Raw genomic sequence first — 25845 nt, 5'->3', positions numbered from 1 at the left:
TGTCAATCTATCTGAAAACTTACTGCAGAGGGCAAAACTGTGGCTAGAGTGGGGAACATAGACTTTAGCAAGCCAGTGAGATAAGAATGAGAATGTAAAATATTTATTTTTGTCCCTAGACAGTAATAAATTAAATACTACTACTACTAAATGTTATTATTATTATTATTATTATTATTATTATTACTTTTTTAACCATCTTTATTTTTTGCTAGTTTATTCTGAATTTTTTTGTTTGTTTGTTTTACTCCTAAGTTTACTTTTTAAACTTATATCCAAATTAGAAATTTGATTTTTTGGGAGGGTGTGGGGTTTTTACCTGTTTCTTTTCAGTTCATTGCTGAAGTCCTGATTTTTCCAAGTGGGTACCTCTGTAATACCTATACTTTTTTTCCATTAATGTGTGCTTGTATTAGCTGCAATGTTCTTTCATGAAACTGTCCATTGTGTGGACTCACTATTGTTTTCTTTGAGGAAACCTTCAGATCGGCTTATTTGAATTTATGAATTTTAATATGCCTATTTTTCTGTATGAATAAATAAATTTCAACATTTACAATGGTCTTTCTTATACAATTTACCTCTTCATTTCCTGTTCTCAGTCATTCCGCACTTTTTGAACAGAAACAAAGACAAAAAGATTTAGATTTGCCTTCAACTTCAGTATCCAAATATTGGGTCTGACAGACTCTAAAAACTTTCTTGATGATCTCTTACAGATTTCTCTATCTGAATATGTCTCTCTCCTTACTTACAGAGACACAGCTGGTAGTTCATAATCTTTAACTGACTGTGCAGCTTGCTGATTCCAACTGACTGAAGCATCTGTCTCTGCACTGTGTACTGCAGTTCTCTTCCAACAACAACTCTCCAAATCCTGCTACTATCATGGTGGGCATTCTAGGGTCAACTGGTCACAAACATCATTTGGGTTAGTAATTTACTTCTTTTATTGTTCCAGAATCATGTCCAGAACACATTGCTCACTCTATTAGAAACAAACAACTTGCAGAAATCCAGGTTCAAAGAATTATGGTGATAATTATATTTTATATTACTTTATCTGCTTTTCTAATGGGAAATATTTTCACTATGGACTTTTCTAAAAATTATGGTGAATCTGTGGTTTCAGTTTTAATTGCAAAGTTATCCTCCCTGTAACCCAACTATGAATTCTCATTAATCAATAAGAGACTCTAGGAATGCAGTTAATTTTATATATTTCCGAACGTTATACTTTGGTTGTTTTACGGTCAACTGGTCCTCATCCTACCATGTGCAGTTGTAGACCTTCATTAACTATTGGCCTACAGACACCATGCTTCTTAGCTGTTTTTTTTATGAATTTGACACATTTAAAATTAACTCTTATTCTTATTTCAGTTTTCCAGTTCAGAAATCCTCTTCTTCAGCATTGAAGTTTAGTCTATGTTTATGACTTGATGTGTTGTTTTTGTTTTTTTGTTTTTTTTTTCACAAATAGATACTTCAGTACTTAATTCCCCTTTAACAATAATCTCATTATATTATCTTCATGTATAGTCTATGTCACTCTTGAGGGTGTTATTTTTATTCTTTTCTCCTTTCTACTTGGCCCAGCCGCAATATTATTATTTTGTAATACAGTAAGTCCTTGATTTGTCTCTCTGTTTTCCCATTGCTACTCTTTCCTAAACTGCATATATAGCAATAATCTAATTTAAATTTGGTATTCCATTTAATTATGCACTGAGATTTCCAGTTTTATTATTCAAAAAAATTTGTCACAATTTTAAACTTGAAGGGATTGGTCCATCCAATGGTCCAGTGCCAGTGAAAGGGAGACCAGGGCTTTTCCTGATGGAGTTAAAAGCTGAGGAGAGTTTTGCATATGAATAGTTTCCAAGGAAGAGGATTGACTGGATTTACAATGCTAATCCCTATTCTGAGAAAGCAATTGGAAGATGTAGGATTGCATGTTTAAACTGGTAGTTGTGAAATGTCTAAGAATTTGTTGGAGAAAACTTTGCAACAAGTTAAGTGCTAGGCAGCTATATACATCATTGGTATAATATCTATGCGCTTATATACCTTTGTATGCATTTATATGCACTTGGAACTGTGCCACTCATTTCAGATTTTGTTCAGAGAAATTTACTTTAATATTTGACAAGAACTGCAATTTTAAGGGCACTCACTAAAACCAGAATAGTTTTTCCTGGGTTTAATTAGAACCAGATTACTGGAATATTCTAGACATATCTAACTCACTATCCCAAGTTTTTAATAAAATAATACAGTCAGTAGTTTAAATTCAGGGTCCACTTTAAGTGGACATCCATCATGTGATGTCCACTTAGAGTGGACCCTGAATTTAAACTATTGATGAGGCTGCCCCAGTGCTGAGTGCAGTGAGATAATTTCTGACCAGCTGGTGATGCTGTGCTTGATGTGCCCCAGGACGAGTTTACTCTCTGGGCTGCCAGGGCAGACTGCTGGCTCACACTGAGCTGTTGCTGACCAGGAGCTCCAGATCCCTTTCTGCAGGGCTGCTCTCCAAGCGGTTCTCTGCCAATTTGTACTTCTGCCCAGTCTTATTCTGTCCTAGGTTCAGAATCCAGGACTTGGATTTGCTGAATTTCATTACATTAATCATTGCCCAGTGCTCTAAGATGTCTGCATCCCTCTGTGAGGTAAGTCAGCAGCCTTTTTCAGTTTGGTATGGTCGGCATACTTGCTTAAGGCTACATTCAACTCTTGCACCCAGATCATTGATGAATATGTCAAACAGAACCGGCCCTAGAAGTGAACCATGGGAACATCACCAGTGACTGATCACTAGGTAGATGTAGCCCCATCCCCACAACCCTTTGAGCTCTGTCCTTCAACTCTGCCCAGTGCACCACGAACCTGCTCATCCCACAGCTGGACTACTTGTCCAGATGGATGTTGTGAGGGACACTATAAAAAGCCTTTGTAAAACCCAGAAAAACTACATCCACTGCATCCCTCCATCCACTAGGCAGGTAACCTCTTTAATAACAGGTATGTGTCTCTGTGCTTTTCCATATCCAGCCATAAAATAAGGAATATATGCAGATTTATCAAAAGCAGGAAATTAGTTTCATTTTAGGATTTAACTGTAGTATCTGGGAAAATAAGGAGGAACCGCACATTTGGCATAGACTTGTAAGATTTCCTTACTCCCTTGAAGTACAGGAAAATATATTTACATATGAAACCATGATCTTTGTTTATCATGGTTGAAAAAGCACTTCACACACTCAAAAGTTCCCCAGTAAAATGAGAGGTTTTCTCTCAAAAGATTTTTCACAAGTCGTCTGCATTACCATGTGCTGATGCAGACAGACTATAAATACATATGTAGCAATTCCAGTTATAACATTATATATATAAAGATATAGAAATTGGTAAGTTTGAAAGTGACACTGAGCTGTAAACAGTTGCCAAAACTTTTACAAAATAGAATTAGACATTGTGACCCTTAAATTGTACAAATATTCCAAACCTGGCAATGCAGAATTCTGTAACAAACTATAAGATATTGCATTCATGAAAGGCAAAATTGTAGTTATATGAAGTATAGAATTTATGATGTTGTATTGAAACTATTAAAAAAGGCAGGAAGGTTAATGAATTAATAATCACATTCCAGATGTATTAGATTTACATGGCAAGATTTCAATAGTCAAGGAGGCTGCAGTGGTTACTTTTGTGAGAAGACACTATAAGCTGTCCCCAGGTATCACAGAAACAGTTCCAGTCAACTCCCAGATGGACTTGTCACTGATGAAAAATGAGCCAAGCAGGGGTGTTTCACCCTGTGAAGAAGACCATGGTGGAGCAAGCTGGTCCCATGCAGGCAGTGGAGATCCATCCATCCATCCATCCATCCATCCATCCATCCATCCATCCATCCATCCATCCAACCATCCATTTGTAGAGCAGACATCCACTCTGCTGGCTGTGAAGGATCCAGTGCCAAGGCAGATGTACGTGTCCCAAAAGAAGCTGTGCTTCTGTGAAATCTCTCTGGTAGAGCTGGCTCCTGTCAGGATCTGTGACCCTGGGGAGAAAGGAAACCATAATAGAGTAGGTTTTCTGGCAAAACACATGATGCCATAGGGGACGCATGCTGGAGCTGTCTGTTCCTGACAGAACATGCCCCATGCAAAGCACACATGCTGGAGCAGTTCTTGAAGAGCTGCAGCCCATGGGAAGGACCCACACTGCAGGATTCTGTGGGGTAGTGTCTTCTGTGGCAGGGACCCCACTATGGAATAGAGAAAAATTGTGAGGAGAAAGGAGCAGCAGGAACAGGACTGTTACTTTCATTCCTTACTTCTTCGTGCTGTTCAGGGCTGGTGGGGTGGTGCTTTGTTTAATTGGCAATAAATTAAATTAATTTCCTCAAGTAAAATCTGTTTAGCCCATGATAGTAATTGGAAGATCTTGGTGTTTCTATCTCTACCTATAAAACTTTTTTAAGCTCTTCCTGTTGTGTTGGTGGAGGGGGAGTGACAGAGTGGCTTGGTGGGCACCTGGCAGCCAGCCAAGGTCACCATACCACACCAGCGCAGTATAATGCCACTGAAGTAAAAAAGAGATTCTCATTTGAGATTTAATAATAGAAGTTCTGCACAAGAGTTTAGCAGTAATTATATTTGTAAGGCCTCAGTGAGTACTGTGTCCTACATTTGGCATCTAAAAAGAATACATAGAGATATGGTGGAGAGGCTCAGTATGAGGTCAGAAAACATGACCATTGAAGGAAAGAAAGAATTTAAGAGATCAAATAGATCATGTCATCCTAAAACTAACTGTAATTATTTGTGCCTCATCTTCACTGACAGGAAGGGAAAGAAAACTGTACACTTTGAAACAGTAGCATTAGATGCTAAGCATTTTATTTTTTAACTGTTTGCCTATTCAAATTTTAGAATTTCTTCTACTGAAATTCCTTAATATTCCATTTGCATAGCGCTTTCCAGAGGAATATGTACTGTTTGTGATCTTTACCAGTACATAAAAATCTGTCAAATTACTTTTAATGATTTGAGACTTTATAACTTACATGAAAAACTGAAGATAGGTGACAAAAACATAATAGATCTATAATATAGTCTATAGTGGTTATAGAGGAGAAGAATGAGATCTTAGCAGTTCCATAAGAAATTTTAATCCTTTAAGTCTCCATTTCACTGTCACAAAGTTACAGAGTGCAAAAAGAAAAAAAAAATCAATTTCCAGTGAGCCATTATTTTATACTTTAAAGAAAATATTTCTAGGTTTTAATATTCCATGGAGGCTTTCAGTGGAAAACAAAGAATCTGTTACCAAGTTGTTTGTATTTGGTGGGTAACTTAGTTAGACTTTCATTCCTGTAAGACTTGGGAAGGCTTTCTACATAGATAAAATGTTGACTTTACCTCAATAAATGCAGTTCCATATATTACATTCCACACTGAAATATATCCATAATTAGAATTCTAACGAGTGATTTAGTAAATTTATAGGATGCATTACTACTTTATGGACATTTTAATTTACTACTTGAATTAGTAGTCCACATTAGTGACAATAGAAAAAAAAATTAAAAATGCAAACAATTATAAATACTAAATGGGATTAAGTAAGCATTTTTGTTAGCCCCAAAGCTGTCCTGATATAACTTTATTGTCTTAATCAACTTAGTTGACTCATTTTACTGCTCTTTTGAGGTGGATGTTGTGGACACATGCTGGGGTACTAGTTCACTTCTGCCAAATTAAAAATGATAATTCTCATGCGTGAAATAGCTGCATGGACTAATGACCAAGTCTCAGCATAATTTGAAGTGAAGCCCCAGCAGGTGGCAAACAATTAAACATATAACATAATATAACATAGTCACAAGTATTTTTTTCCTTTTCTTTTTTAAATAAAAAAGGAAGGGAGGGAAAAAAGCAAAGGGAGGGAAAAAAGCAAATACTCCTTTCCTTGAAGAGTGCTAAACCCCATGAATAAAGTCAGAGGGATAAATGAGGAAGAAATTAAAAATGTGCCACTGGAAAACAACCTACAAATAGAACTCTCCCAATTCTAATCCAGAATTCCAAATATGGAATAATTGTTTTCTTATGATAGTGCAGACATAATTCTACCCATACTGAAGCAATAACTCAAAATTATAAACCTCAAAAATTATAATCCCCAAAAGTTTCTTCAGTAGAGGAATAAACCTTGAGGAACATTTGGTATTTCCTAAGACTCAGAAATAGTTTTAAGCCAATTTGCAAAAACAATATATAATAATTAAGTTATTATTTAAATGAGAAAACAAACCCTAATTTCATTGTGAAATTTCAGGTTATTTTAGGAGTTTGGTGACTGTCTGCTTAAGGTTATGTTTCAACATATGCTAAAATACAAATAGTTAAGTACTTCAATAGAATGGGCACTTAAGATGCCAGGTAGCTCTTAGCAAAAGAATTAAGGTGCCTCCTACATTCTGGAACAGACCACAAACAAACTAGAAAAGCTTGATTTATTATTAGTGCTTTAAAAACTCTGTAGATTTGTGTCACTAATGAATTTTTAAGTCAGGTAATTTTAAAGGTGTTTTTAAATAAATAGCTAAGTTATTTTTAAAATCATTAAAATACAATAAAAACTGGCTCAAAATCACCAAACTATTTAATTTTATTAACTCATAACTACTAGAGCATATATAACTTAATAGTAAAATGAAATAATTTTAAAAGCTATACCTTCTGTCCTTGCTAAATACTGTAACTTTAAGACAAGAATAATGCTGACGATAAGAATGAAATCAAGTAGTTCAATTAGCATAGAATTTTTTTACTCTGTTTGTGAAAGCCCCTGAACATACTTGTTATTTTTATTTGAAGACTATCAGAGAAATGTTGGTTTGCTGGAGTAGACTAAAGAAACCCAGGACAAGACATTGCAGTTGCTGTATTTGCTTGTTTTTATCTAATGTTAAGGGGCAATTTGCAGCTGCAGCTATCATTTTAAAAGGCCTCTTTTGGAGAACGTCATGCTGGGAAAACAACTAGAGAGACAAACTTCAAAAGAGCAGATGAGTACTCTCCCAAACACAAAGCACTTCTGATAAAGGGACTTTCTCCTTTTAGTCACAGTGTGAGGGGAAAACCTGAACAGAAATTTTGTGAAAGATTTTTGTCTGAAGAAATGTGGAATCAGAACAACGTGAGTGTGTTGTACTAGAACATGGTTTCTTGGAACCTAGTGTTTGTATTCTCTTGTTGTTCAGGGTTGGTTTGGGGTTTTTTTGGTTGTTGGTTTTGGGGGAGTTCTTGGGTGGCATTTTTTTAAAGCTTCTGCAATTAGACCAGTAAAGAATCTTTAAGGCCCACAAATGTTTACAAATAATTTTCTGCTCTCTTCCTCGACCTATTACTTTCATTTGTACTTTGTCTGGTCAACTCTGCACAGATAACATCATCATAACAATTGCATGTTAAGAAAAAACACATTGTCATGTTTCATTTGAAAATGCAGGGTTTTTTTAAGGTGAATAATTATACTAATTTCACTGATGATTGAGCTTTGTATTTTCATACCTCTACAATTACTTTCTCGTCCACTTTTAATCTAGTGCCAGTGCATGGAGAAAAACGTATTTTAATCTATTAAAAATAGATTTAATCTATTTCTCTTCTTCTTCCAAGAGGACATACCTTTTGGTAGTGATGCTTGCTTCTTTTTCCCTATTGCAAAGATCTCCATATGAAGAAACATGCACAAAGGAATGTTATTCTCTGTACCATCATCAACTTCAGTTTATCTCCTGTAATGACTCACTCTTTCAATTTTCTCAGAGCTTGAAGTAATTTCCTTCATGAGGCCTGAATTTTGCTATTGGCAAGGAAAGAAAGAGGGATGAAAAGACAGGACAAAAATTATTTGTCTCATCTCTTTTGCAAAACCATCATCAGGGCAATATTTATTTCTTTTGCTTTGTGAGAAACTTTTGGATACTGAGAAAGTATAGTTGTGATTTACTTTTGTATGCATTTGGAGCTATACAGAGATGTCAGAATCCTCCCAAAGGAGATTATTGAAGGGATTATACAACATGATCTGAAAACTACACCTATCCAAGCTCATTAGCATGGATTTATCCTGCATTTTTCCTTTTCAATTATTTTTATTAACATGTTTGACAAAAAAATCCACAGGAAAAAAAAAATCAAGCTGCACTTTACAAGACATTTCCTGTTAACTCAGCGTTGTAGATGTTCAACAGCAGTACTCAGCAGCTTACATTTTCACATAAATGTAAGAATGAGAGCCTGAGGCAATCTGAATACAGGCTTTTCAGACTTCAAAGGAGTAGTGAATGATTCTTGCCCTGCTTTTGCCATCCAGAATTGGCCTAAGCTTGGGGAGCAATTAAAATTAAATGCCACTGAACTGCAGAAAGTGAAGATCGGCAGCTCTGGGCACGAGCAGACTTTTATGAAGTCTCCTGACTAATTCATATCTTGGTGTCTGTAAAGCGAGGAAGGGAGTCAGAGTGAGACCATTTATACAGAAAGAGAGCAAAGGGCAGCTGCATTAACCTTGAACGTAATGATTCACATCTTTGTTTCAAATCAGCTGGTTTTCAGTTTCTGGTTGCCACATTTTCAGGAGAGGAACCCTCTGTAAAAACAATTAGCTACCAACGATCTGAGTGCCTCTTTAGTCCTAATCTTTTCTTTTGTAAATAGCTCTCAGGGCACCTAAACATATAGACAAAGCAAAATGCACCAGATCTCAGGCTGTGCTGGAAGGTGAAGCCTTTATTTTAAAGAATGGAATGTTATCTTTTTAAGAGAGGTTTTATTTCTTTTCATTTCATAGGGGCCAAAAGTAGTTTTAGATGGATATCACTGAAAATCACAGTAATATTTAAAAAATCTGCAGGACTGCTGAATTAAGATGTACATGTATATTAAAGCATGTTTCCTGACAAAGTTTTGAATTTTGAAGTGAAGGGATATATGGATAGTCACAAATTTGTGGGGGGGAAAAAAAAAAAATCATGACATTGTTCCATTCATCTTTTGTCCAGCAACAAATACCAGAACATCACTTTCAGTAAACGTTCAGAACTCATTAAAAAAAAAAAAAAAAAAAAAAAAAAAAAAAAAAAAAAAAAAAAAAAAAAAAAAAAACACCACCCCACGTAAATCAGCAATCTGATGCAATCTGATAGACACAGATGAATTCCAGTGCATTTAATTTCATTTCATTGTCTTTGAAAGAAAGTACATTCTGATACTTCTTATGCCATTGACATTTTGTATAGTTTGTAATAGCCTAGTCTAGTGTTCCAGATCATATTTTGAATGGTTGACACAGGCATTATTATAAAAGGAAGTAGAAAACAAGAGCAACATGAAAATTTTAGGAAGAATTGCCTATATAAGAAAAGGAACTTTTCAAGTGTATTCCTTTTATAGTCTCAAAAAAATACACAATCTGCAAGGATTAGAGTTTTCCAGTCACTTGGTTCTTTTATGGGGTAAGAAAATACATCTTTTTATCTGATGTGTTGATGAGAGAGCTCTAAAAGACATAACTCCATTGTAGAAATGGAAACTGCATAGTAACCTGTGTTTCCCATCTATATCAACTCTTCATAATTGCTCAATTATTACATATCACCCCTACATAGCTGGTGTATAATAATCACTAAAAGTCCCATTTTATTATTCAATCCATGTTAAATGTTCTCACAGAAATTAGCATTTTTCTGAGTACAGACCCTTGGTGCTGAATAATGTATTTATAAAAATCATTGAGATAATTTTACATTTTCCTCAAATATTTGCAATGTGACACAGGCATATATAGATTCTTCTTTGCTTCTCAAAAGGTGCTCTGCATTTCAGATGTATTTTGTTTTATTGCTGGTTTGCCCCTCTCTCTTCTGAACACACAGACCAATACTTGTCACTGAGTAGTTCTGTAATATGGTATTGCCATTGCTAGAAACACATCATTAGCTTTGTACTGAGCTGACAAGGCCTCAGGATAAAAGCTAAAGCTAAAGCTTGTTCTGTCTGATATTTTTTGATCTGTCCATACATTTACTTTACTTAGTTTAGTTGTAGTAACAACTTTTCACAGAATGGCTTGAGTTGGAAATGACCTTAAAGGTTATCCGGTTCCAAATCCCCTGCCATAGGCAGGGACATCTTCCCCTAGAGCAACTTGCTCAGAGCTCCAGTGATGGGCTGGTTCCTGGTGGGAATGAGCAGTGACAGCATAGGACATGAAACCAAAGAGGAATAATTTCTTTTATTATTATTTGCATGAAAAATTAACAGAAATTTTGTTGGAATGGTGTTATCCTTCGCTAAGAACAATGTTTGTGATTACCTAAGACCCCTAGATGAACCACCCAAAATTCAACAGTGCCCAGAGTATGGTCTTCTCCAGCAGTTCTCCATGAGAGAGGTTTCAAGTGAATCACCCTCTGAAACAACCCATCTTTCCTTCTTGACCCATTGAGGACATCTAGGCCTAATTCAGTCCTTCAAGTAAGACTAACATAAAGGGAGGTGACATTCAGGCAATGCAAGGCACCACTCCTAGACACTAACATGGCAATGAACTTCATGGAATCACAAAATTTTCTAACCAAGCAGGCCTCCACAGTGATTTCTTTTTTACTCTTTTTCACTCTTTTTCACTCTTGTTCACCTTTTATGTCTTTACATCTGTGACACAATGCCAGAAAAAACAGATATGACAACAGAGGGCCTGAGAAGTGATGATGCAAGATGCATTTTGGGGCATTGCAGTCCTTGGATGATAAGGGATAGGGAATGGGCCTGGCACTGAAAACTCCACAGCCATAAACAACTCTCACACATTATAGGTTAAAGAAAGATCTGTTTTAGAGACAACAGAAAACAACAAAAGTTCTATCTACACATTGTTAAAGTCACCATGTAAAACAAATTTGTATAGAAATTGGTGTTGCAGGACAAAATGTAACAACAAAAAGTATAAAATCATCTTATCAGACATAGAAATTACATCAACTGGACTATACAGTGAGGAATAAGCCACCAACGTGTACATCATACTCATCACAACTTCAGATCTTCAGGTGCTAATTAATCATCATAACACCAGAATGAAGCCACAAACTTTAGGATCCAGAGGAGCAGGAGAAGCATGAGCATAAAAGCAGAGCAGAAAGTAAGTCCTTGTGTAATATTTTTAACTACTGCACTGGTAATTTCAGTAATACTGAAACTCGTTTTGGCATGCACATATTCCCTCCTTTCTTGTAATAATTAGGTGTGCATTATTAATGATTTTTGGATTAGACTGGTAAGACTTCAATTATAATACATTTTGATTTATATATCAGGTTTCATCTTTGCTTGTAAACAAGATTTTTATCATAGCATACTGTACATTGCTGCTTTCAAAAGTGTAGTTGAAGACTATATTTCTTGTTATCCAAGACAATGCTATCCCTCAAGAGAGGCTGGAGAAGGTTATATTGCTGCTGTTGATATCTACCCTTAAGCGTTCTTTCTGGAGAGAGACATATACTTAATACTGTTTGCTTGTCAGTTGTGTCAAATTTTTCTGTGATTGTTTTTATAAATTTCTGTTGAATATATTGCTTATGGAAACTTCTTCATACATTGTGGTTTCTGTTTGACAATATTGAAAAGATATCCATGTTCATGTGATGATAATGAGCATCTTAAATTTTTAGGATTTTGCTGAATATTTTTTATGTTTTGGGTTTTCTTTTTTTTCCTTTGGCTGAGAACAGAGAGAGATTCTGTATCCATGTTCAAAGGCAATTATTCAGTTTGCTTCAGAGATGTTTACATTAGAAAAGTCTGCTGCTGTCATTATTTGGACAAAGCTATGTCACAGAGTCCCTCAAGGGAATGTTGTAAGTGCCATCAGAGGGACTCCTGGTGCATCTTTATTTTCTCCCCAAACTGCACAATCCGCACTAAAAATCATTAATTTCATAATGTATCTGCATTGAGTGTTCAAGCTTTTCTTTCGTAACTATGTAATTCACAAGTATGTCTCAATTTTTTTTTCTTCTTAGAGCATATAGCTAGAGTTTGCAGTATAGAACTTGTGTACCACACATTCATTCACTGTAGGTTTATTTCCAAAAGTCTGCAGTTTGTCACCATGCCTGAAGGCCCCCCCTTTCTTCACCTGTGTGACATAACCAAGACATTTGAACACAAGAGTGAAAACTGGGACTACTAAAATGATGCATGTACCAGATATAGAAATGCTATGCCATAAAAAGCACTTTGTAATGGAAACTACCTTGCCAATGCTGTTGACTCTTTTCTTACTGTAACAATATGTCAGTTGTTTACAAAAGCAACTAACAATCATTAATAAAGCCAAACCTTTTCAAACTTACAATTTACCTTGTGCTGCTGATCTGAAAGAATGAATTATCTTGGATTTCCAGTTTATTGCATCATGTAATTCAAAATCTATCACAGCTTTTATGTTTCAAATCTGATTTTTGTTTAAAAGAAAAAAAATCCTCTTAAATTGCTTTGAATTACATATTGAAATAGAATTTTCAGGAAGAACTGAGGACTAACATGATCTGGAATTTAGAAGAGACATTGTTATAAATTATTATGTGTTGTTATCACTTATTAATTCATAAATGATGAAAAAACACAAAAATGAAAATTTTATGCTGAGCTCTTAAATGAGCTCTATATTTTAGAGAAGTTTATTGTGCCTGCAATATTACATGACATATTTGACTGAGTGTATTATTAAACTAGCAAAAACATATCTAACATAAGTTTGACTACATGGTTTAAAATAGGATAAAAGAGATGCTAAGAAAGTGCATTTCTCTGTGTATATATAAAATAACGAATTACAACAATTGATAAATTAGCTAAAACTAAGCAAAATTATTTTCCTATTTCTTTTTAAATTCTTAACAGTTACAGGCCTTCAGAGGGCTAGTTTCTAAATAAAAATACAGAGAGGAAGTTCACAGATGTAAGAAAATTTGAGTTTATGAGAAACAAATGCACAGTGTAGAGAAATGCTGAACCATTATTCACAAAAATAGATGACTTTATAGTGCAAAACATCAGTCAAGGATATGTACAAAAATGTCAGTGGGCCATTTTCAGCTGTAGAAAAACTATTTGTGGATGAAAGCTGTGGAAAGAATATGGAAAATGGTTCATCTCTGCATAGTCTTTAATAGCTTCCAAAATGTTTTTAAGTGACAGAAAATTTAACTTTGGAGGATTGGACTTTCCACCAGGTGTGTCATAAAGTGGAAGACAAATTGCAGTGCATTAAAGCACAATGGTAATTTAAAACCTGATGTCATTAGACTTTGGGTGAAGAACAAAATATTGCTTGAATACAAGTTTCAAAATTCTGTAGCTATATACTTTGAGATTTTGCCTGGTGGTTTCAAGGGACTAAGAGCCCTCACCATATTTGTTATTTTCTATTTTTTCTCTTTTGTATGCTTAGTTCTTTATCCACATAATAACTTTATTTTTTTATTATGGGTTTTTTTTTCCCTTGTATGTGCTTAGTATTTTATGAGTAGAGTAATTTTTGTTTAATGGAATCAGATAGGTACAGAGATACTCTTAGCACAAAATAAATTTGCTACACATTAAATCACCTTTCTTACATATCAGATAAATACAGTTGATTGATAGAAAGGAAAAAATCCCCAGTATTAATAATATCTGTATTTCTTACCCACCTTAGAGCTTTATAGATGTCATTTACTGATTGAGCACATTTTAATCAAAACACTAATAACAATAAGCTAGTGTGGAATTTTAAGATATTTTGCTTTGTGCTGAAAATACTGTTTAGAAATTCTTTAAATAATACTAGTAAACATGATGTTAATTATTTCATTGAGAAAAAGGAATTGATATATAATCTATGATCTACAGGATGTCCTCTTCAGTGTTGGAAGGGAAAGCTTCTCAAACTCAAAACTAGTGATCTTTGGAGATTTGTTTCAAAATCAGGTAAGCTTTACTGATACTGATTTAAACACCACCCCCCCAAATGTATTCCCCATCTGACTTTCACATAATTATTTTGCCCTACAAAGGAACTCAATTGCTATAATGGCTCTTAAACAACTCTGTTGGCATTACAAAGCTTGTTATGCATAACCCAGTTTCTACCTTAACTGGGAATTTTGCTTTGATAAAAAAGCAATTGAAAGTAAATTTTTTTTAAAACTAAAGAAGGTGCAATACAGCATGCAAACAAGTTGGATGGGTTGCATCTAATGGATTGCATCTAATCCATCTTCTATATTTGCCACTCAGTATGATTTTTCTTTAAAAGCGTAAGCTCTTCCAGGAGAGGTGTGAAGCAAATACCACACCTCTGGTAGAAGGCAAAAGGTATTCCACCTTATACATTTGTCCAAATAAACGGGGAAAAAGGTTTTGCAAAGTTCAGGTTTTGAAAACATACTTGTATATTTAAAAAAACCCAACAAATTGATACTTAAAGTTTGTCACATAGTAACTTACACAAGAATATATAACTGCATCTGTGTGCTACATATTCAATGAATGAAAACAAATGGGAAGTAGGAAAGGATACTCAGACAATAATTCAGTCTCTTCATTTAATTGCAAAAATAGGTTGATTCTGTCCCTACTCACTAAAATCAAAATTTTATAAGAATTAATATAGGCTAGGTAATTCCTATTACATTTTTGGGACAAGTCTGTTCACATCTCAAAATTATTAGGTTTTCAAAAGCCTGAGAAGAATTGATCAGGAATTTTCTATTAATTATATAATTTCTTACCAGAAATCAGCATTTAGAATAGGAAAATTTTGATTTTTATATATTTGGTTTATTTTATTTATCAGGTTTTTTATAGATTATATATCTTACTGCTTTCATAATGTAAAATTTCAAACAATTCCATGAGGTAGACTACAACATAACAAAAAATAAGCTGAGAAATAAAATAAGCAATAAAAAAGGGAGATTCTGTGAAACATTAATCATTTAAACACTGACAGACATACCATAGTAAAGTTCTCATACAAAGTATCAAAACTCCTCAAACTAGATAGAACACAAGAAAATATAATAAATAATGTAATACTTTACCCTATTATTGACTTCAAACTTGTTAAAGGAAATTATCTCTTACATAAGCTAATGCTCTAGGCTGATATCAGTCTTTATAAAAAGAACAGTCTTTTGGAAAGTATTTTATTAAAAAAATCATAATGAAATATTGAATGCTTCAAGAATACAATATTTGATACCATATTTGTCCCTGTGAGGACTGCATTAGAATGTCAAAGAAGATACAGTGGAGCATGTTTATATAAATTAGTTCTCTTTGACTAGAAAATCCTGAAAGCAGGATTTCAGATGTGATCCTATTAATATCCCTTAGGAGAAACTTCAATATTTGATAGAAATTGAAAAATCAGCAAAAAAAAGGCGGTCCATACAAATATTAGAAGCTATTTTAATAAATATTTAAATGTTCTGTGTAAGTATGTTGCACAATTCCATAAGTGTTATTAGATTTTTATATTGCTGAGAGTCTTTCATTTATACCTCAGTAGCCTGCCTTTCACTTGCAGCATTACTGCTGTGGCACTTCATTTTCTACACCTACTGCATGAGCATTTTCCTTGTCCTCATGGCCTTGGACCTGCAAAGCATTACTTTTATTATTGTGGGCTCTCCTGGGAAGTGGCAGTCACTTGCATCAGACAACTCTTCCTTTCCCCACTGTTTCTAGCACAGAAAAAATGACTTACATTAATAAGCACATTAAAAAGTTACTTAATAATGTGTATGCACACACCTTAGTCAGCTAATGGCATGTGAGCAGCTGCTCCTAAGAAGGGTGTTTTCCAGCCATTGAGAACAGTAAATATTTATAAGAATATATAAGTAGATATATATATTTATATATACAGAGATTGACCAGATAGTCAGGCATTTCTGTAGAAAATGATGTATTTTTTCCTTACATTGGAATGATACTTTTGCTCCACATAACTTAACACTGCGGAGATTTTAGTCTTTATCCACAATTATTGCAAATGTTTCTCACTAGCCAAGCCTAGCTGTTTCGAAATATCTCTCACTATGTGAATTCCAAGTTAACTTTGACAGATAGGAAAACATTAGTTTGTCTATGTCTGTGTGCATATTGTGTGGGTTTTAACTGCTGCAAGTTTTAATATAATTTTAATAGAATACTCTTAAAAGGACTGTGCTTTAACAATCAAGTCAGTTTATGCCTGGAAGTCTTGTGTCTTATGGAAATGGATAATACACCTAAGGCACACTCTTGTAATCCATTATCTACAGAACCTGAAGAAATTTTTAGTTAGAGTATCATTCAACTGTGCAAAATGGTTCCAAGCCCTGAAAGCATGTCACACTGAAAGAAATCAAGCAGAGAGTTTTGCTGGCACGAACATTTCATGTTAAATACTAGGCTGTCTGGAAAACAAGTATAGTATATTCAGTACTACTGTGGGCTCATAGATATGTGACTATTAAGATTATAGAGCAAGGAGACACTGGTGTAATGTGAAAGAATCCAGGTCAACTTTAATGTATAAAAATACAGAAGAATAAAAAATACATATGTAACTCAAGATTCAGTTATGAGGAGAGCATACAGGAAAATAAACCCCCAAAAATATAGCCAAGAGACATAGCCATGAAATCAGGTTAAATTTCCAACTTTTTTCCCTTCATTTAAGAATATTGTCACTAGAGGCTTTCCAGTTCTGTCACTTTCATTTCTCATTAAAATGATTGGCACTGAAACCTTTGACTAGAATTTTAAAACTATAATTTGCAAACTGTACTGTTTTAATATTCTAAATATACTCTTATTAGGTTTAATGGTCTTTCTTATTCACCTGTATTTTTAGTTTTTCAGTTAAAAGAGCCATCTGAAAGTTTACCAGTTTCCTGCATCTCAGAACCAAATGCAGAAAAAACTTATTTCTATGCTTTATTTTAAACAGACACTTGACAGCCTTTATCTTCTTTCACAAGAAGTTTATACAAATTTTATTATTGATGAGGTGCAGTAATTTAGAGAAAAAAGGATCATTGATTGTCAACAGCAGACAGAATTTTTTTGTAGTGGTGATTGTTTGATTGCACTTTGTGTGTGTTCAAGCTGCTGTGTCAATAGCCTGCAATCTTTTTTATATACTATGGGTTTCCAGCCCTAAAAAAGTAAGGAAATCTATGATGTACTCTTGGCTTCTGTTATAGAATATATGACTTAAGTTTGAGTTAATAAAAAATTTTATTTATTAATTTAGCACTTTAATCTGAGTAATTAGCCAGTAGTGGTCTCCACACCCGTGGCCTCACTTCAGCTGCCGGCCTCAGATCTATGCATACTGTTCCTCCCAGTAGCTAGCACTTAGTCCCTGCAGCACCCCTTCACACACAAATGGGACTGGGGCTGAAGTTACACATGTGGATAGTCAAGGAGGAAAAGACAGGACAGACTGAAATCAGGCACATGGCTCAGTCAAACAAACTAGCCTTATTTTACACATGATCAGTTTCTTTTATACCCTATCTATTCCTATATTGCTTCTTCCCCATCCCCTTCCACTTCATTGTGCCATCAGTTTACATAGCTCCAAGATACTTCATATGACCCATACCTGTGACTCTCAGATCCCCATCACTTTCAACGTCTCTTTTTCAAGGTACCCCTGCAGTTTCTTGATAGCCCAGCAGTTATTGTCGTTGATTTTGACATTGATATTGTCATTGATTGGTTTCCTGTCATTCCATCCATTGCTGCTTTTTATGTCTGCATTTCTGCAATTTTTTTAAAATTGTCTTCCTCCTCTCATAGCATTCCATTTCAACAAGAAATCATTGGGTAATCAGCAGCTAATCCTACTGAAATAAATATTATCACACTCCATATATATTTACAGAATCCACTCTTTCCACCATTACTGTATGAAATTACATTTAGCTTCTCCCTTATTTTTAGTACAAATTAAAAGATGCATTCTCTATGAAACTCTGTCTGGTTACCTACAGAAACAGGAGGAGATTCTTAGGAACCAGTGAATCAGTGGGTGGAAATTAACCTGCAAGGCAGCTCTCCATTTTATGAAGCATCTGCTATCTGAGTAAGTATAGACTGTCTTTTTGGTTGTACTGAATTGGTATTGTATTTTTCTTGTTACTGGGGAGATGTAAGCAGTTCACTCAGTCAGCAGTTCACAAAGCAAAACTCTGCTATCACCTAAAAGCTGACAGCAAAGCAATATTTGAGGGTTTACTGGAGTAAAATTAACTTATCTGAAAAGTATTTTGGCACAAAAAAATAGGTGAATGAATTTCATGGAATGAAAGTCAATTTTAAAAATGTGAATTTTATCTAAAAATGGAAAATAGTGGGGTTTTTTTAGAAAAACAGACTTACTCAAATTAAAAATTAAATTGAAGTGCTTCTAACATGTAATTTTTTTGTTTTATTGTTTCACAATATTGTAAGTTACCTAGTCAAGAGAGTTAATCCATGCAGTGAAGAGTAGGACCTAAAAAGGACCTACAAGAAAGGTGAAGGACCTTGTACAAGGGCATGCAGTGATAGGGTAGATTTATATGAGATATTCTGAAAAAAAATTTTCATTGTGAGGGTGGTGAGGCACTGAAGAAGGTGTGGGTGCCTCATTGCTGGAAGTGTTCAAGGTCAGTTTGGATTGGCCTTGAGCCAATCGGTCTAGTGAAAGAGGGATGAAACTGGATGATTTTTAAGGTCCTTTCAAATGCAAATCATCCTACAATTCCACGGAGAAAAAAAGATAAAGCATATCATTGCACTCCATTTGATGCCTGCAAATTTTCAGGTCCACAGAACACTGCAGCAAACATACAGAAGACAAACATAAAAAAACACATAAAGTACACAGAGCATGCAATGACTGTTGATTTTACCAAGTTTATTTTTTATAGGATGTGTTTATCCTTAAATACTCTGAGTTATAGAGCAGAGAACCAGAATTAATCTAACAACAGTAACCACTGGGTCCCAATGGATTACATTTACTATGACACTTGATACAGGTAAAAATAAAATTATTGAAATGGTGCCATTTTATTTCAAAAACCACACAAAAACTGAGCAGAGAAAAAGAAGGATTAGCAACTGTGTGAAGGATCAAAAGCAAACTTGATATAAACAGTAATATTCTCACTCAGTGTGAATAGGCAGATAAGAATTTATCCTGAAAGCAAATATTTTACATGGATATAATCTTCCCTTCTCTAAGTTTCTAAAGAAAGATTCTCAAATATTAAAAATGTTTCCTTTCACAAGACTGCTGCATAGAAAATCTTCTGCACAGATGACTAGGTTGATTGTGAAGAAGCCGTGATTTCAGCTGCTTTGAATTTGTACAAAAGTTACCCTGAATGAACAAAGTATATTCAACTGAAAAAACTATAATTTTTAAGAGGTAATTATAATATGAAAAAGGAAAAAAGTTTTCAGAATCCACAGGAGAGACATGAGGTGGGTCATTAATGACAAACTACAGTGAAAACATTAAGTACTTATGTATATTTCTATCAATGAAAATATTAATCTCAGTATGAAACACAAAATACACTTTTTCTTAATCAAAGATGTTATATTATAGATTAGTGTACTATACAACCTGCATTTTTAATCACCACTTAACAGCAGTAACCCTTACATCTGCTTTACGTAAATATGTTGGGACAGAGACACAAACAGATTTAAGTCTTTAAGTACATCTTTCTTTTTCTTAGAAAATTCACATTGTCCACAGGAAGGTTGTGCTCTCCATCAGTGTATCTCCACAAAGAGCTTGGCAAGGCCCTGCAATGTGCACTTGCAGCCCGGAAAGCCAATTGTATGCTGGCCTGCATCAAAAGAAGTGTGAGCAGCAAGTCCTGGAAGGGGATTCTGCCCCTTTACGCTGCTCTCATGAGAGTTGACCTGGAGTACTGCCTACAGCTCTGGGGAATCCAACATTAGAGAGACATGGACCTACTGGAGTGAGTCCAGAAGAGGCCACAAAGATTATGAGAGGGATGGAGCACTTCTACGAATACAAGCTGAGAGACTTGATAATGCTCAGCCTGGAGAAGAAAAGGCTCCAGGAAGACCAAATTGAAGGTTTTAGGACCTAAAGGGGACCAACAAGAAAGAGAGAAAGGGACTTTCTACGACAACACTTTCTATGTAGTTACAGGACAAAGAGGAATGGCTTCAAACTGGGAGAAGGTTTAGACTGAATATTTGGAAGAATTTCTTTCCTGTGAGGGAGGCAAAACACTGGACTGGATTGCCCAGAGAAACTGTGAAAGCTCCAGTCCTGGAAGTGTTTAAGGCCAGGTTGGATAGAGGTTTGAGCAACTTGGTCTAATGGTAGGTGTCCCTGCCCATAGGTGGGTGGTTGGTGGTAGTAGAACTTGGAATTAGATAATCTTTATGGTGCCTTTCATCCCAAAATATTCTATGAGCCTAAAGTATACTTTTGTTTTGTGGTGTGTTCTCATGAGAAGGAGGTATGGCAGTTCAGAGAACTATGTGGCACTTACTTGGCATGGCCAAGCTATTTTTTTCAATTTTTTTTTTTTTTTTTGTGGCTGTGTTCATTCAATTTTCTAACATAATTTTTTTTTCTTTTGAGTGCTTTGATATTACAGTCTTCATATTTTAAACAATCTGCTCCATTTGTGTACAACATCAAAAATTTTTCTACACAAGGTGTCAGGAAAAAAAAGCACATGCATCCTTCAGTCCCTTTCCAGATATCAATGTTCTGCTGAGTACAGTCCTTTCGGGTGGCATTGACGTATGCATCAGTCCTGGAATGTAGGCTAAAGGGGGAAAGCCTGACAGACAGTAGGGTTTATAAAAAGAAAAAAATATACCTTTAATACTCACATTATTTTTTGCAAGAAGTGGCCAAAATTTTCAATTACAGTGCCCAGTTCAATACAAATAAAGTAATTTAAAAGTACTTGTTTTATTAGAAAATGTTTAAAGTACTTAGCCTCTGTTGTCTTGGAAAACTTATCAGGTTATTAAAGATATGTCCAAAATTAGTTCAAATTATTAAATATGATTTTATGAATAATTACGATTTTGTATAAATTATGCTTATTTTTTGTTCATGGTTGGAAAACCTTTTGGTAAAGTAAGGAACAAGAGTTTTGTGTTCTTTTTCCAAGATTCATGTTATTTGAGGATTTGTATTTTATTCAATACAAATTATAATTTTAGTTGTCTTCTCTTTCAGTTTCAAATTTACCACCATAGTGATGCAAAAAAAAGTAGGTGCAAGTCTTCCAAAGGAATTTTCAAAATAGAACAAAGGACTTGATCAAGACACACATTGATCTTACATGTCATAAAAATAATCAAATACCAAATCAAATATTAGCACAATAGATAATAATCAAAAATACTCACTTTGTCTAGACATGGCTGTGAAGAGATAAGGTTTGGAACTTGTTTCAAAATAAGATGATTTTCTTTTCTTAGTACTGAAAATGAAAGATTTATTACACTGAGACTGGCTGAGAGATGAAGATTACTGTGCCTTGCCTTCAAATCTATGAATGAGTAGCAGTAGGTATTGTAAGTAATGAAGAGTGTAAGGATTTTTCTCATGTAGTTACTTTTTTTGATTTCATTGGATTAGAGACAAATCAAGCATAAATTTATTTCTGGATATTCACAATCAATAACTTTAACCATCAGAGGACCACTTCTTTCTACCAAGTACCAGAGTTATTTTAGCTATCTTAATAGCTCTTATAAATATGGGTGTATTGAAAATGTTACATTTATTAGAAATTGCATGAAAGATTATTTTGTCATTCTCTAATAACCTTTTTTTGAAAATGGAAAACAATTTTATTCTATGGTATGCTACCTCAATTTGAAAAAATGTCATACTGGAAGAAATTGCAAATACCTCTTTCATTTCTCTGTGTAACGATAAATGCATACTGTGTAGTCTCTCTGAACATCTGAAGATTTTTTTAATGTTTCCTCTTGTGGCACAATTAAGTAGAACTATTTTGATTAAATAGCTCCCAAGATAATAACAATTATAATGCAGCAGACTTGGGAATAGTTTAATCTGAAATGCACATTGATATACAGCGTGCATAAAATATCTGTACTCCATTATGTTTGTTTCTATGAGATCTCTATATGAGATGAGTATAACATAGATTGTCCCTGACATTACTGAATTATAAATAATAAACTGGAAGATAACTTGTTTATTTGTTATGGAACAGCCGTATGAATATTTCAGGAATCTATGCTCTAGTAGTCTCTAGAAAAGACAGTATATTTGAAATTGTAATACATTTAACTCTGCAAGGGCATCTTTAGATTAGATTATCAGTAAAAGTAGATAAAAAGCAAATTCCTAATATGAAAATATTATAGTAAAAGTTTTAACCTATTCTTGCTTAATTCATACCATAAAATCAGAAAAACTACTTTACAACAATTCAGGTATTAAAGCCTCATAGTGAGGAAGCTGCTATGATTATTCAGTAACAATACAAGGAAAAGCCACACAAAATCTTTTGTATTTCTTAATAATTTAAAAAAATTGTCCTAAGAGGAAAAAGAAAAAAAAAAATTTAGGTCAAAAGATCAGTACTGTAACATTCTGACAGATGAAGTGATATTAATGCTTACTTTTGTGAGTTTATTTATTTGTTTATTCTTAATCTTCTTTACTGCCTTTGAAAATTTCAGTATCTTTGGCATACTTTTCTCATACTACTTTCATGGCTGCTTAAGCTAAACTGGTGGCACATTTCTTACATATATAGGTTACTCCTTTAAAGTATGCATCACAAAATTATATTTTTATTTTGCCTGTTCAGTTGGTTTTAATACACAAATAAAGAAGCGACGAGCCAAACTTCAATCAGTAGGGTCTGTGAAATTAAAATGAGGAAAAAAATGTTTCTAAAGACATTTCTAAGAACTAGAAAGCAATATGCAAAATTCTTAGGCGCTAGCAAAACATCTTTAATAAATCTTTTATGACTTCTAGCTAGCTGTCCATAAACCCTTGACTGAACTTTCAAACAAGACTAAAGCAACACAAGAAAGAGACTTTTAAGCACACTCAGCAAAAGAATCACTCGGACAATAAAACAACAGTAAAGAAAAGGCAACATAAAATATGTTTTTTTATTTAGAACCAGAAAATAAATAAGTGATAGAATTTGCCTATTAGTGTTTATGGGAGGTTTTATGTACTGCATTGCCCAAATAAGGATTGAATTCTCTCTGTAAAGTATTATCAAAGGAAGAAGTATTGATTTCCTCTAGTGTTGTGCCAGTAATATTTTCTGGTGTAAACCCTGTCCATAAACATTCATCTAGAAAAAATAAAATTTAATATTTTTTCAAGGTTTCACATTTCAGGCCCTTGTTTAGTGTTGGAATATTGTAAAATGAAAATTTAAACATCTTGAAAACAATAAAAATTATGCTTCTATGATTTAAGAAGATATATGCCTAAATAATTCTGATAAGCACAATTAAAGAAAAATAGTAAATGGAAAACATATTTATATCATAGAATCATAAAGGTTAGAAAACCAATATCAGCATGCTCGTTAAAACATTTTTTGAAGTGCCACGTTAACTTGTTAATTTAAACTTCCAGGGGTGTTGGCTTCATCACTTCCCTGGGGAGCCTCTTCTAGTTTTATCCCTCCTTCAGTGAAAACTTGATTCCTAGTATTTGACCTGAACCACCACTGATACAACTTGAGGTCATTCACCCTTGTCCTGTTGCTAGTTATCTGGGAGAAGTTCTTTCAGGTAGTTGCAGAGTGTCTCCTGAGCTTTTTTCTCTTAAGGGTCAGCAAACTCAATTCCCCTAGTAGTTCCTTACAGGGCTTTATGTTCCAGACTCTCCACCAGCTCCACTGCCCTTCTTTAGATTTGCTTCAGCACCTCAGTGTCTTTCTCATACTGAAAAGCACAAAACTGAACGCAGTGCTTGAGGTGGAGGCCCTTCAATGCTGATGACAGGGGGATGACAGCTCCTCTGGTGCTGCTGACCATAGCTCTTTTGATACAGGCTGACACTGACATTCTTGGCCACCTGAGAACATGCTGGCTCATGGTGGTTGTCGACCAGCATTCCCAGATCCTTTTCCTACAAGCAGCCTTCCACCTCTCTTCCCCAAGCCTGTAGTGATGCACTAGTGACCCACATGCATAACCCAGCACTTCACCTTTTGCATGTATGTATCCATGGCCGTTCCTATATTTGATTGCTACTACAAGTCCTCAAAAAATCACGTAGTCTCATAAAATTATCTTTGGCTGTCTTCATATTTGTGAAAAATTCAAAATTAAGACTATAGTCACCAGAATGCTTGTCATGACTCTATCTCCAGTTCAAAATTTATTGCAGGAAGTGTGAAAATAGTAAGTGTTATAGTAGTTAATATTTACTCTGTTTCCAGCTCATACCTGCTTGATCCAGCCAGAGCTGGACTTTGTCTGGGAAGTGCTTTTGTATAGGTTCCACCTTATGACAGATTATATGCACCGACTCAAAACTTTCTGACATGTAAACATGAGGAAAGAGGTATGTTACAGGTACTGTTAAATAGGGAGGAATCATAGTTATTTGATGTATGGTGAAAATATCCTTATATTTTTGAGACAGGTTCCTTTGTTATGGATTGGGGTGAGTAATGAAATGTGGCAAGTTGTACAAAACAGAATATGATGAAATGAACAACAAGGAAAAGTACATTTCAAAGGAGAATATGTCAGTTACTAGTGATACTAGTTTTATCTGGTGAAGCAAAACATTACAAAAATAAACATGGATATTTATTTCAGGAAAAACTTAAATGAAATAGCTATGATGACTTCAAAATTAAGATATCGGTCTGACTCCAGAAATAACTAGGAGAAAAACAATGGCTTGTGAAATATAGGCCAGGCAGATTTAATGGTTCTCAGTGGTCTTAAACTTTGATGAACTAAAATTATTGTTTGGTCAGTGTTTTAACTATCTGCACGTATTTCTTTCATATTAGTTGAACTATTCAAATGGTGGAATACTTGTTGGCTGAGAGCCTGAGGCTTTTTTCCCCTACAGGAGCTTCATTCAATCTTTTCAGTACACATGGAGAATTAGTCCTTGCTTAGCAAATCCTCTTTTGAAAAGCCTAAGAAGGAAAAGTAAGTCTGCTTTTACTGTAATGTCCTTCAAGACAATATTTTTGAATAGAGATGAATCTTCTTATTTACAAAGCATTCTTCAAAATGCATAGTTGCAGAAAAAAAGATAGAATTCTTCTTTATACTTGCAAAATTCACTAACTTATGCAATTAAAACATTCACAGCATGAAATGTTGATATACTCTAACAGGAAGAGGGAGACAATGAAAATTTTCTCTCTGTTACAAAGAAAATGTTTCTTAAAGGGAGGAAAAAGCATCCAGATTTCTCTCTCATGTCAGGCCATGCCAATGAAGATTCACCACTAGTACTTCATTGCTTTTCCTCTAACTTTTCACCATTTTCTTTCTGACCTCTGTATTATTAGTCTTTTTTTATCTGATCAAACAAGTATACAGAAAAAATCCCACACGGGGTAGGTCAAAATCAATGAACTGAGCCATAAGAGGTAGTGTATCAGTCATTTGAGAAATATTTGCTGTTATAAAACAGGGGAATATCAAAGGTTAAAACTCCTCTGGATGAAAATCACAT

This window comes from Sylvia atricapilla, chromosome 4 (genome assembly GCF_009819655.1).
Source record: "Sylvia atricapilla isolate bSylAtr1 chromosome 4, bSylAtr1.pri, whole genome shotgun sequence".
Lineage (NCBI taxonomy): Eukaryota > Metazoa > Chordata > Aves > Passeriformes > Sylviidae > Sylvia > Sylvia atricapilla.
Note: the sequence above shows the minus strand (reverse complement) of the source record.